This window comes from Aphis gossypii, chromosome 3 (assembly GCF_020184175.1).
Source record: "Aphis gossypii isolate Hap1 chromosome 3, ASM2018417v2, whole genome shotgun sequence".
Taxonomy (NCBI): domain Eukaryota; kingdom Metazoa; phylum Arthropoda; class Insecta; order Hemiptera; family Aphididae; genus Aphis; species Aphis gossypii.
This window is the reverse complement of record NC_065532.1, coordinates 10456674-10470914: the sequence shown is the minus strand read 5'-3', so window position 1 is coordinate 10470914 and position 14241 is coordinate 10456674. Positions and strand designations below refer to the sequence as shown.

The following is a 14241-nucleotide window of genomic DNA, read 5'->3' as shown; positions in this document are numbered from 1 at the left end:
AGGTACTAGATAGCGTACATTGTTACATTTTACATGAAAAAAGCGAAGCCACTTTCACTTTAGTTGTTTAACTATAAAATAAATGTAATAAAGTTATTAATTAATCAATTGTCATCACACAAGAGTCTTTGGTTCGGACTTTTTTAAGGGCACCCCCTGCGGTCAAAGTCTGTGCACATCAATGACGCTGATGAATAATAAGGTAAATATACCAGTTATACACCTTTAATAATTATGGTAAGAACTACAAATTTATTGAATTTTAGCATAGCTCAATACCTTAGTCCGTTAACTATTATTATAATAACAACTGTTAAGATTATTATCCATAGAGTTAAATTATGAGTATAATAATCAAATATTGAATATTTTACATTATCATATAATTCACTTTAAAATAAATATATCGTAAAAAACTGACGAGAGAACACAAATAACATTATTATTAGATTAGTTAACCTTGAATACGGTCTTTATGAATGTACTAAAAAATGGTGATAACAGATTCATGTTTACTATAATGTTACCTATGTGGCTATGTATATACTATGCGTAAACAAAAACTGGTATTAGGTAGTGGATAATATAAAAGCGTTGTAAATTTAAATTTATAATTTCAGTTACTATTAACTTAACAATCGACGTGCGTGTATTATAGTGTATGCTACTAATTTATTGTACCTAATTTAAATAGTTTATATACATTTTAATACCAACAGAAGAAATATGATATAAGATTAATAATTCACAATTATTATTATTACTAAGTATTCATAAAAAAATTATAATACAAATTAAATACTCTTACTATAATATATACTATGTATAGGTAAGTTATCAAATGTATTCATAAATTAACTAATAATAGTAAAAACCAACTCAATCTTTATTTATCTGTTTTATTGTTCAAGTGAGATACCTAAGGCAGATAGTAAGACAGAACGTCCTCCTAATCCAAGATGTAATGCAAATTTTTTTGAAATCATCACACATAGGTAAACAAATTATATATTTTATACTTAGCGTAACGTATTTTGGAGTTTAGGTGTATATATTTGCAACTTGAAATGACAAATACCGATAGACCTATATCTATTTTTTTAATATTTTATATATTGGCAAAGGTTAAAACTATTAAACATTTCAAATGTAATTTTATGATTTCGATTAAACAAAAAATAAGCATTGTTCAATTATACTGTATTTATAAAAAGAACAAGCAGAAATCATATTTTGAAGTTTACAAATATTGTTACATAATAACTGATGTCTTTTATCGATAATTGGACCTGTTTTATTAACAATAACTGCATTTTATACAACATCCGTGAATGGATATATTTTTGTATCGTAACTTATAATGTATGCTATAACAATTTTATTAAAAAACTAGAATTGGTAGAAAATGATCGATTTTGAGTAGAAACATAAAAAGTAATTATAGAATGCTTAATCGAACTGAATACCTACATTCATATGTAAAAGGCTTAGACATTTTTTTGTGCAAAATGTATCCTAACATAGAGAATGCTATTCACATTTTATTTTTATGCTTAAAGTTAACTGTTTAACTAAACGTTCTTTTTCGTATTTAAAGCAAGTAAAAACTTACTTTACTTCACAAAAAATTAAGAAAAAGTATTAAATAGATAGCTTTAACAATCATGTTTATAGTTGCGTGCTTAGACAGCCAAAGCGATAACTAGTGCGTCGCCATTCCATCATTTATTATAACCAACCATTATATACGAGTACATATTATTTCTAAAACTGTAACACCAATTATTATTTTAAAGAAAACAACAGTGTGTAAAATGAATACGATAAAAAATCCTGCAAAGAGAGCTGTTTCGTCGACTTCCACGAATTCCCCGATTCATTAGGATAAAACAAGTAAATATTTCGTGATACAAAATCGTTTCGAAGTTTTAGCCTCGGATGAACAAGAAAATGTCCTCATGCAAACTGCAGATGCTCAATTCTTCTCAACAACAATCAAAACCTCGCCAAAACATATTTTACTAAGTTCTATAAAAATTCTGCTCGCAAAGTGTGACCAGAGGGTTTCACATGCAAAGCCAATAGATCTAATATAACTGTTTAGTCTAACACACGTGTTAAATTCATGGTCATTAAGTATTATCTGACCGACGCTAGTTACCATTCATATCTACCCTGTTCTTCCCAACCTTTCCATATCGTGCTAAGCAACATTCACTATTCCACTACACCTACCATGTACATTATAAACTGCCTAAATGACCTTCATCACCAATTCAACTATATTTCAAATATTAAATATTAAATATAAACACACCATGTGAACCAGTTATCATTTCCTCTATTTAATATAGAATAAGTCCGTAACAACAATAATTAATAAATATTCAAAATATTTATCTCAATAGTGAAATTCGAATATCCAAACAGACAACTCGGCCCCTCTCAATGTCACTACTGTCAAAAATACGAACATACCCGTAGTTACTGTTACCACTATCCACACTGTATGAAATACGGATCAAATCACTCCACCAAAAAATGCACTAAAAAACGAGAGGAACCCTAAAAATCTGCAAACTGTGATATAAATCACATTACAAATTATAAAGAAAATCCTTTAAAAAAATATTAATCCGCACCAAACCTAAAGACAAAAAAATAAATAAAGATAATCATCCTATTCCAATATCTATCTAAAGAAACGAAATAAATAAAGCCTCTAATTCAAACTCAAATAAAAACCCTTGTACGCCCAAATCACTGTTAACAAATCAACAACTGATCAATCTCTACTACATCATCACCAAATTCCTTGACGAAGCAAAACCTATTATTAACCAAGGAAAAAAGAGAAGAATACTCAAAATGGTATACTCATAACTTTATTAAAAATTAAAATATTGTAAAAATCCAATATAAGAACACAGGTAATATGTTTTTATCTTTAAGTTTGATAATAATCAAGTTAATTCATTCTAATATTTATGCTTAACACACAAAATTCATAATAAACAAAAATGTCCTCTATTATATATTTATGAGACGGAAACAATAACACATACAACTTTAACGTCCTCTAAAATCTCATTTTTTTTAAATTGAATTTTATTTTTACAGTTAAAAATTATTTGCGTGTTCTATGAGCCCTCTTATTTCATTAATAAGAACAGCAAATTTTTTATTTATTTTTATAATTGTATATTGTATATTTCCAAATTGCTATAAGAAATATTTACAAAGAATATTGTATTTAATAGTACAAAATATAGTCAAATTTTAATCATTTCACAAAATAAAATTTGTCTATAATTAATATTGTGCAATATTTTCTGTTTTTTTTCACAATATTGTTGTATTATTGTAATATTGTATTAAAATTATAACTTAAAATTATATTATATAATAATTAAAACAAATATTTTTTTTATAACTTTAAGACTATATTTTTATAAGAATTAAAAATAATAAGTATGATAGTTATTTTTTAATTACATGTTTTATTTATAGTTGGATATTAAACCTATTAAAAATAGGACGTCTCAGAGATTTGAATGAAACGGATTTGTATACAACATTAGACGACCAGAAATCATCGACATTAGGCGATAAATTGGAAAAGTATATTGCCAATATAATTTTCTAATATAACCTACTATAATGATATTTATTAATACTTCGAAATAACTTAGTACTTATATTTTGACTTTAGGATATGGAGATCAGAGTTAGCCAATGCGTCTTCAATGAATCGAAATCCAAATTTGTTGAGAGCTTTGATTAGGATGTTTGGTGCAAAATTTATTCTATATGGATTTCTACTTTGCATAATGGAAATTATTTTCAAGTAAGAATTTTTTTTAAAATTTGGAACAACATGTAAAGAAAAAATGTATTTAACAAAACTGATTATAATTTTGTGTATAACACAACAATTTTGTGAAATTTTTATTTTATCATTTTCTATTTACGATTAAATATTTCGATTTAACTTTTTTGAGCTATTTATAAGCATATGATTTCAATTTTTTTTTATAATTGTCACCTAGAAATTTTACAATAATAAAAAAAAAAAACTGGGTAAATACAAATGCTTAAAAATCTTCTATTCGTTTTTTATTTGTCATTTAAAAAATAACTAACATGTGTATAGTCAAAACAATTTTTTAAGTATTTTAAGTTAAAATTCAGACAAAATTAATTAATAATTAGAAGTTCATAAATTGTATATCTTTTTTATATTTAAGTTCTTAAAGAATCCTCATAAGTAATTTATTCTTAACCATAAAACATAAAAAACATTATAAAGTTCATTATATTATATAGACATTTTGTATTCAAATTTGGTTTATATTACTCGTATATATTTAAAAATAAACTTTATTAAATTTTTTTCAAAAAAAATTATTTATGAGTGCCTAAAACTTACACCATATTACTATGAATTGTACTATACGCAAAGACATTTCAAATTTATTTTAACTTAATATTTATTTATGCTATGTATCTATTAATACTGTATTAATATATTTACAAAAAATATTGTTGCATTTTAATTTATACAAGTTGATATAATAATTAATTATAATAATACCTATGATAAATTGATAAATATAATATTTGTAGAAAAAAAAAAATCAACCTACTATAATACTAAAAGTAAAATAAATGACTTAAATGCCTAAATATATCAGAAAAATACTTCACGATGTATCATTTGTGATATACATTGACAGATCTCCTCAAAATAGTTTTTGTATAATATAATGATTGAACTCAATCATTAAACTCAAGTTTAATACCACCAATAACAGTGAGCCACTCAACACTCAATGTTGAGGTATAATTGCCTACATTATTAATTTCTTATTATATATCATCAATAATTATTTTATTATATTTTTATTTATTTATTTATAAATTGGATAAGAATATAAAAATGTAATCAAAATAGTTAATATTAATATTTAACATAATCTGAATTTTAACTTATTAACTTGTGTATAAGAAACATTAGATAAATCAATACATATTATATTTGTTTATTTTATTGAAGTACGTAATATAAACACAACATTTGAAAAGTATAACATTTTAATATAATAATATTTATGATTGTTGTATAATATTACATCTTCTTTTATTACAGTATGTCTCAACCTATGTTAATTGGTGAACTATTAGCATATTTCAACCATAATAATTCCAAAAATATTGACATAAAATATGCATACCTATACTCAACAGTTTTAATATGTAGCATGCTTATGTCAACTATCCTTCTCTTTTTCATAAATGAAGAAATGATGAATGAAGTAATAAAAGCGAAAGCTGCTTGTTGTTCTCTAATCTACAGAAAGGTAAACCCATAAAATATTATTTTTGTAAAAATATTTACATTGTCAAAGAATATGATAATTAATGCAGATTATAAATTTCATTCAATGATTATTTCTATTTTTAAAATGATGCCATAAATTTAGTTTTGGATTTCCATACTGAATGGACTAAGCTTGTCCCCAACCCCTCTCCATACTTTGAACTTTGGAGAACTCGGGACGAAGTTTGTACGAAAAAAACTAGATTAAAAGTACAAATCAACATAAATTAATTATATGAATTCGAAAATATAATATAGGGGCGTTAGAAGCTTAAAAAATAAATTCATTCTTTTGTTCAAAATTTAAAATAGGTTTTGAGTATTTGATAGGACTTAAAGGATAATATTTTATGGAATTTAAAACATAATAACGGAATAATCTTTTTATATATTATTACATTTTTTCTAAATTATTTCCGAAACATTTAATAGATATCTGCAGTTTTTACTTATTGATTTATTGTTAAGATATTCTGATTACATATTAATTTGATACGAAAATATTCTATTTATATTATTTGTTGCTACCATTATACTATAAACTTACATTTGGAGATCAGCTAAAATACTTATACCCGAGTTTCCTCATCTTGTTTATTTTAATTTACTATAGACGAATAATGGTTTCGTTTTTTGTCTGCATAGACATTATGCCTGAGTCATAAAACTTTTGGTGAAACTGCCGCTGGACAAGTGATCAATTTGATATCGAATGATGTAAATCGATTAGATTGTGCAATAAATCTACATTATTTATGGATCGGACCCCTACAAATAATAATTGGAATATATTTTTTGTGGCAAGACACTGGTGTATCCTTATTAGTTGGAGTAGCTACATTTATTTTTTTTATTCCATTACAAGGTAATTTTAAATAAATAACTGTTTACAATCAGTACATTAAAAATAATTAAATAATATTTATATGAATATATTCTTATAATCTAGCCACTTTTTTGAATTTCAGGTTGTATGGGCAAAATAATTTCTAAATATCGTTTGCAGACTGCAAAGAAGACCGATGAAAGAATACGATTAATGAATGAAATCATTTCGGGGATACAAGTGATTAAAATGTACACATGGGAAAAACCATTTGGAAATCTCATAAAATATACTAGGCAGTATGTATGATTTGATAATAACATCTATATTACTATAGGTCTCAAATATTATATTATATTGTGGTGATTATAGACTAGAGGTTAAACAAATAAAAGGAGCCACATTTATTAAATTCATATGGGTATCACTTAAAGTTATTCAATCGAGATTCCAAATATTTATCAGCATTTTAATATACGTGTTATTAGGAAATAGAATATCTTTCCAAAAAGTAAGTTCATAACTAACGATTTTCTTATAGATATAAAGTACATTCAATTATATTGTTATTATTTGCACATAGGTTTACGTCCTTACATGTTTCTTCAATCTGTTACATGTATCAATGGTAGCAATATTTTCTCTTAGTTTGTTGGAAATAGGTGAATTAATGGTATCAATTAAACGCATACAAGTATGAATACATTTAGAAAATTTATTGATTTTACAATGATGTGTTTTTTTTTGTGTGTATTTGTGTACAGCATAACTTAATAATAGGTACAATTTTTTTATAAGAGTTCAAAACTCAAATTTTTACGAAATATATCAAATATGCGAAAATTTATATCACCTTACTGTAAAGTGTAAAACAATATGAATAGGTTAAAAGTAAAATTACTATTATAATATTAATTATTAAATTAAAAAATTCGTGATAGAGGTATTTGAATCGTACACTTTTAACCGTTTTTAGTCATTTATACCATATGAAGAAACAAGCCAATGCTTCAATTTTACTGACTTAATGTTGTATTTTTATTATTGTACCTAAAAGTAACTATAATATTTTGGGCAAAGCTTATATTTAATACACTAACTAGATCAATAAATAATTAAAAAACAATTTATAAGGAACCATGCATTTAATTTTGTATGAATAGAAAATGAAACGCTTGATGAACAAAAATATCTTATACTAAAAAAATATAAACTTAGAGCATTCATAAAAATCTATGTAATTTTTCACAAAACCTTTTAATTTTAAAGTAAAAAATACAGTAAAACTTATATTAAATTTTAAAAAAATAGACATAAAATAAAATATTTATGAATAACGAACTATAAATACATTTTGTCAAAAATGTAAATTAAAATTTAAAATCATTAAAATAAAGAAAAAAATAAAATATTGAAAATCATAAATGTCTATAAATAGCTCAAAGAGAGTCAAAATAATTAGAAAATTATATAATATGTAGAAATTGGAGGCATAAAAAATTTGGTGAGACTTAGTTACAGTTATCTATTTTTGAATCACACAAAAAACAATTGTCAGTCTTTGAATTTTCTTATAAATCTCTGTTATTCTTTAATTTATATTTACTCTCAATTATTTCCACCATTTAATGTACCGATTTGATCCAAATTGCACCATAAAGTTTATGAATTATGTCATAAACTTGCCCCAAAGTTGAATACAAAAGATTTTTTCTGCTCTAATATTTGTAGAAAGAAAAAACACACACGACATTGTAAAATCATTATTATTAAGCTATTATTTAACTCAACTTAAGATCTAAAATTAGATTCATGTTTTTTTTAGCATTATTTATTACTCAAAGAAAAAGATCATCAAATCCAAAACTCTTATTCGAATTATGATAAATCAGTGGAACATAATATTGGACAATCGCCCATTGTTGATGACCATATTGCAAATAACTGTAATGACTTTGAAAACAAAAAAGAATCTGTTAATAGTCACGGTATAAATATTTTGAACACTTCTGCTAAATGGACAGATGTTCAAAATAATAATACATTAGAAAATATAAATTTAACAGTAAATTCTGGACAATTGGTTGCAGTTATCGGACCAATAGGAGCCGGTAAGGTAATATTCATAAAATTTATATTTATTTACTATACTTTCTTTCTATATTATTAAACGATACTAAAAACTGATTTCAGAGTTCATTAATACAAGCAATTTTAAGAGAATTGCCTGTCTTTAAAGGCAAAATATCTGTGGATGGCATTTTATCTTATGCATCACAGGAACCATGGATATTTGCTGGTACTATTCAACAAAATATTCTTTTTGGATCACCAATGGACAAAGAACGTTTCAAAGAAGTAAATAAATATGGATTGACATTATATAATTATATGTAATTATTTAAATGACAGTTAACCACTATGATTATTAAATAGGTTATTGATGTCTGTGCTCTAAAAAGCGATCTTGAACATTTTCCACTTGCCGATGAAACGATGGTGGGGGAAAGAGGAATAACTTTGAGCGGAGGACAAAAAGCAAGAATTAATTTAGCTAGGTAAAAAAAAATTTGAAAATTAACCATAATTTGTCCATTTAATATTTCCAAACATTTTTTTTTTAGAGCGGTGTACAAAAAAGCTGATATTTACTTACTTGATGATCCACTTTCAGCTGTTGACGTGAAAGTTGGCATTCATTTATTTGAAAAATGCATTAAAAGTAAGTATAGTTCCAAATGCTTTAACTATATAATTATATAAACACAATTAAACTTATTATTTCTGGTTACAGGCTACCTCAAAGAAAAAGCATGTATTCTTGTTACTCATCAAGTACATTATTTATCTGAAGTTGATCATATTGTTCTAATGGATAATGTTAGTATTAGTATATTATAATATTAAAATTACTGTAGGGTATTAACTTTCTATCTTGTTTATTTTTTTTTTTTTTTTTTAGGGTAAAATTATAATTAAAGGATCTTATCAAGATATTCAAGCTTCTGTTTTTGACTTCGCAAAAATACTTGGACCATTAAAAAGAACAACCATTGAAAATGAAATTGAAATTAACAATATGAACAACGATGATGTCGAATTATCATTGGATTCATCTCAGACTGGTTCAAACGAAATTAAAGCTTTAATTCAGAAACCTGATAAGAAATTAGAAAATGAGTTTGACAAATATAAATCCAAAAATGTTGTAATATCGTACATCTCGTCTAGTGAAAGTACATACAACGTAGTTTTTGGTTTTTTTATGTGCATTTTAATTCTGGGACTTACTGTCGGAGGAGAATTTTGGCTTAGCTTCTGGTACTATCATATTAATTAAGTAATTTTTAAGTAATTATGAAATTTGTATGATATAATTTTTCAGGGTTAATCAGGAAGATTATTATAATACAAAAAATACATTTAATAATAGTTTATCAGAAACACCTCATGATCCTTCTAATTTATTATTATGGTTGAACAATCATCATGAATATTATGTTATCATTTATGCCTTTTTCATGGTTTCCCTGATAATAGCAGTGATAATTAGGTCTGTTATATTTGTCAAAATCTCAATGAAAGCTTCAATTAATTTACACAATCGAATGTTCAACTCCATAGTAGGAACCACTATGTCTTTTTTTAACACAAATTCATCAGGTATGTAATTAATTTTTTTTAGTATGTGTGTTATAAAAATATATTAATTAAAACTTTTAAATTAAACAATAGTATTTTAATTAATATTTTTTTACAGGATTCAATGAATCGCTTTTCAAAAGACTTAGGTGCTGTAGATGAAATCTTACCAGATATTTTTTTGGATTCTTTACAAGTTATACATTTTTTTTTCTTTAGCTATTTTATTAAATATTTTAAAAATTAATTTAATTTAGAATTTAAAAAATCTAACCGTTTATTTCTATAATTCTTAGATTTTCATGTTCATTTTTGGGACTGTAATTATTGTTGGATTTACCAATATTTATCTATTGATACCAACATTTATTATTGGAATTATCATTTATAAAATTAGAATTATTATTTCTGTACAACACAAAACATCAAGAGGTTAGAAGCAGCTAGTAAGTATCATGGTTATATTACAATTAAATACAATTAATATTAAAATATTTTTTTTTCTTTGACATTAATTATTTTTGTAAAAATGCAAAAATTTGAACTAAAAACTTCATATTTTCAATGCCGCTATGCTATAAAACCTATAAGTAGATGTAGCCAATAAGTTTCTAATAACAATGTAGTGTATACTATAATAATAATTTTAAATTTTATGTTTACACAGTGCTAAGTGTCTTGGTAAATGTTTGTACAAATCAAAATAATAGTGCAATTTATAACTTATGAATGTTATGATTTGAAAAAAAATTAACTTTTTTTAACTGAGTTAAGTTAATTTTATTTTCTATCTTAACTTTTAACTTATCTAGTTACTTTTTAACCTTACTTTTAAACTGTAACTGAAGGCAATTTAATGGAATTAGCTTAACTAGCCACAGTTAATTATTTTCATTAACTTGCTCACCTTTGGCAAAATTTCATATAACCTCTTGCAGTACAATAACCATATTAATATAACAATTATAATTTATATTGTATTTTTCAATTAAAACAGAATGTTTTTTTTATTTTTAATTATAAACAGCACGAAGTCCTGTATTAGCACATATGAATGCATCATTACAGGGTTTAACAACAATACGAGCGTATAAAGCAGAACAAATATTATCACAAGAATTTGACAAACATCAAGTACTTACTTATATTAAAATTTACTAAAATAACTTTATTTATTTATACTGCTCGTAATAAATAACATTTATTTTAATTATTTGTGTATTTTACATTTAGGATTTACATTCATCGGCTTCACATATGTATACATGTTTGAATCAAGGATTCGGGGTTTGGATAGATATTGTTTGTGTACTTTATTTATGTATTATTCTATTCAGTCTATTAATAGCCGATAACAGTAAGTTGAAAGTTGTAAGATTCTCTTAATAATTTTAAATCATGTTATTTCACCAATTAATTAAAACTTCAGCTATTTACGGAGGAAGTGTCGGACTAGCTCTTACACAAGTGATGACCCTACTCTGTAGGATTCAGTGGGGTGTAAGACAATTAACAATATTACTATGCCAATTTACATCAGTTGAAAGATTAATAGAATACACGCATTTACCACTTGAAGATACTCTCCACTCTAGTGAAGGTAAAACTTAATAATTATTGTTTAATTTGTTTGTTTCAACAAATAGTTTAAAATAAAATAAATTATTTTTAAATTATTAATTTGTTTTTTAGTAAAAAATCCACCAAAAGAATGGCCTTATTCGGGAAAAATCGTATTCAAAGATTTTAATCTACGTTACAGTCTAAATTCACCTTATGTATTAAAAGATCTAAATATTGAAATTCGATCAATGGAAAAAGTAAGCATAGAGAGTTATTTCTAATGGTCAATAATGATTCTTTTACGTTTATTTAGATTGGTATTGTTGGCCGGACCGGTGCAGGCAAATCATCGTTTATCGGAGCATTATTTAGATTAGCTCTGAATGAAGGTAAAATCATCATTGACGGTGTAGATATACATGAATTGATGCTCAAAGACTTGAGATCTAAGTTATCTATAATTCCTCAGGAACCAGTATTATTTTCTGGCACAATGCGAACAAACTTAGATCCATTTGATGAATACCCAGATCATGATCTTTGGAATGCTCTAGATGAAGTATATTGTGTTCAAATTAATCTAACTTAAAAACAAAATATTTGTTTTATTGTTACTTGATTTGTATATTATTTTTATAGGTTGAACTCAAAAATTTTGTGGAGGGTTTGCCCGGTGGTCTTAACTCAAAATTGTCAAATAGTGGTTCGAACTTCAGTGTCGGTCAACGACAGTTAGTTTGTTTAGCTCGAGCTATACTACAAAACAATAAAATCCTAATATTGGACGAGGCCACTGCCAATGTTGATCCGCTGTAATAAAAATAATTTTATTTAAAATATTTAATTATTTATCTTTACCACATTTTTATTCACAGGACTGATAAATTGATTCAAAATACAATAAGAAATAAATTTAAAAATTGCACAGTACTAACAATTGCTCACCGTATAAATACTATTACGGACTCCGATCGAGTATTAGTTATGGATTTTGGCAAAATAGTTGAATTTGATCACCCGTATAATTTATTGAAGAACACTGAAGGATTTTTTTACAAAATGGTTGAGCAAACTGGAAAGGATACATCTTAATTTTGACATAATGAGGCTACAGAGGTATAAATAATTCATTACGCATATTAATTTTGTTTATCATTAAATCAAAAATGTATTTATTTATGTTTTCAAATTTGAATTCATTAACCTCTCTTTTTTTAATTATAGACTTTCAAAAATCCTTACAATAAAGCAATTTCTAACTAAGTAAATTATTGAATAAGATATGTTGTTTAAAAATGAAATAGTAATAAATCATACCTTCTTCAATTATTATTTTTAATAATTAATAAACATCTGTAATACCTAATAAGTATGTATCTAAAATATATTAAAAATATTATATATTTTATATATAATATTTCTATACACTCTGCTCATTAGGTTTAAAAATTTGAACAAGGTCTTAAACAAGTTTAACTCAATCATAAAATATAACATTTGCAATAATTTTATTGAATACATCTTTGTATTGAAATAAAAATAGCAAATACTAGTATTATTTATATTTTAGAATATTATATAACTTTTATTTGTCTATGTTAGGCAATGCGTGGTCAATATAATCTGACACGCATTCTTAATAGCGGTATATTATATACATATATGATATGAATCTTTATTCAAATCCATCATAAACGTGACTTAAAACCGTAGATTTTTTTCCATATGTTTACATTAATTTATACTTTCATAATATAATACTTATAGTTATATATCATATTTTTAATTTTATTACTTTCAACTATTTTTGATATTTTTAATATTTGAACATCTTTGAAACAATTGTCTGTTACATTACAATTTATTATAAGATGTTGTGATCCGATCACTATGTATTTTATTATAATATTTATACTATAATGAATAAGATTTATATATTATAATTTTTTTATACATGTTTAACTTTACAATCGTAACAAAATATCAATAAAAATTTATAAGCGGTATATATTATAATATAATATGTAGGTATATATATTACAATAATATTGTAACGTGCCACGTACAATCAGTTGAATCAATCGTATCGGATAGGTTGTTGTAAAATAAATGAAGACTGTTGAAATTATTCTAAGTCCAATTAATTAATTAATTAAACTTGTGAAAAATATTCTAAGTCCAAATGACAAAACTACTGATCTGAGTGACGTGAAGGTGCTTGCTCTAACTCTGGTGGATCACGTCTAAAATGTGCCTAATCTGGACCCCCTTATATATCGTCCAGGGACTCCCACGGTATCTTCAGATCCCTGATGGTCTCCTGCACGTGCAGCCGCTTCTGCCCACGCATTGCGTCATCCGAGCGATACCGTGTGTGAATAATATGACTATCATATTCCACCGGGTGGTAATTCCACCGGGTGGTAATTGTGACAGGCGTACATGCGATGATCTGCTTTTGATTTATTAAATTATTATAATTATGTTCCCACGTCACTCGCCGTTGATGTATTACTACGCTCATTTATAGACATGTTTGTTATACCGACAACGTTAGGGGTTACCACCAGCCATGGTATATAGTAATTACTAATTTATATATAAGTATCAGAGCATGTTGCAATATTATTATGTCCCATCACTTGAGTATTGATAAGTTTAACCACTGCAGCCTTTGATTAACAAATAAACATTAGACTAATAATTTACTAACTACATGTGTTCAATATCTAAATAATATTGTTCATACCTATCTAAAAATATTAAAATTATTTTATACAATTTAATACTATAAAAAATAAATCCATATCGCTGATAACCATTGTAAAAC

At 25.3% G+C, this 14241-nt stretch overlaps 1 pseudogene; it reads left to right on the top strand.

Annotated features, from left to right (window-relative positions):
• The first annotated feature begins 673 nt into the window (after positions 1–673).
• LOC126551433 (ATP-binding cassette sub-family C member 4-like) lies at positions 674–12548 on the top strand (annotated as a pseudogene).
• Positions 12549–14241: the final 1693 nt, after the last annotated feature.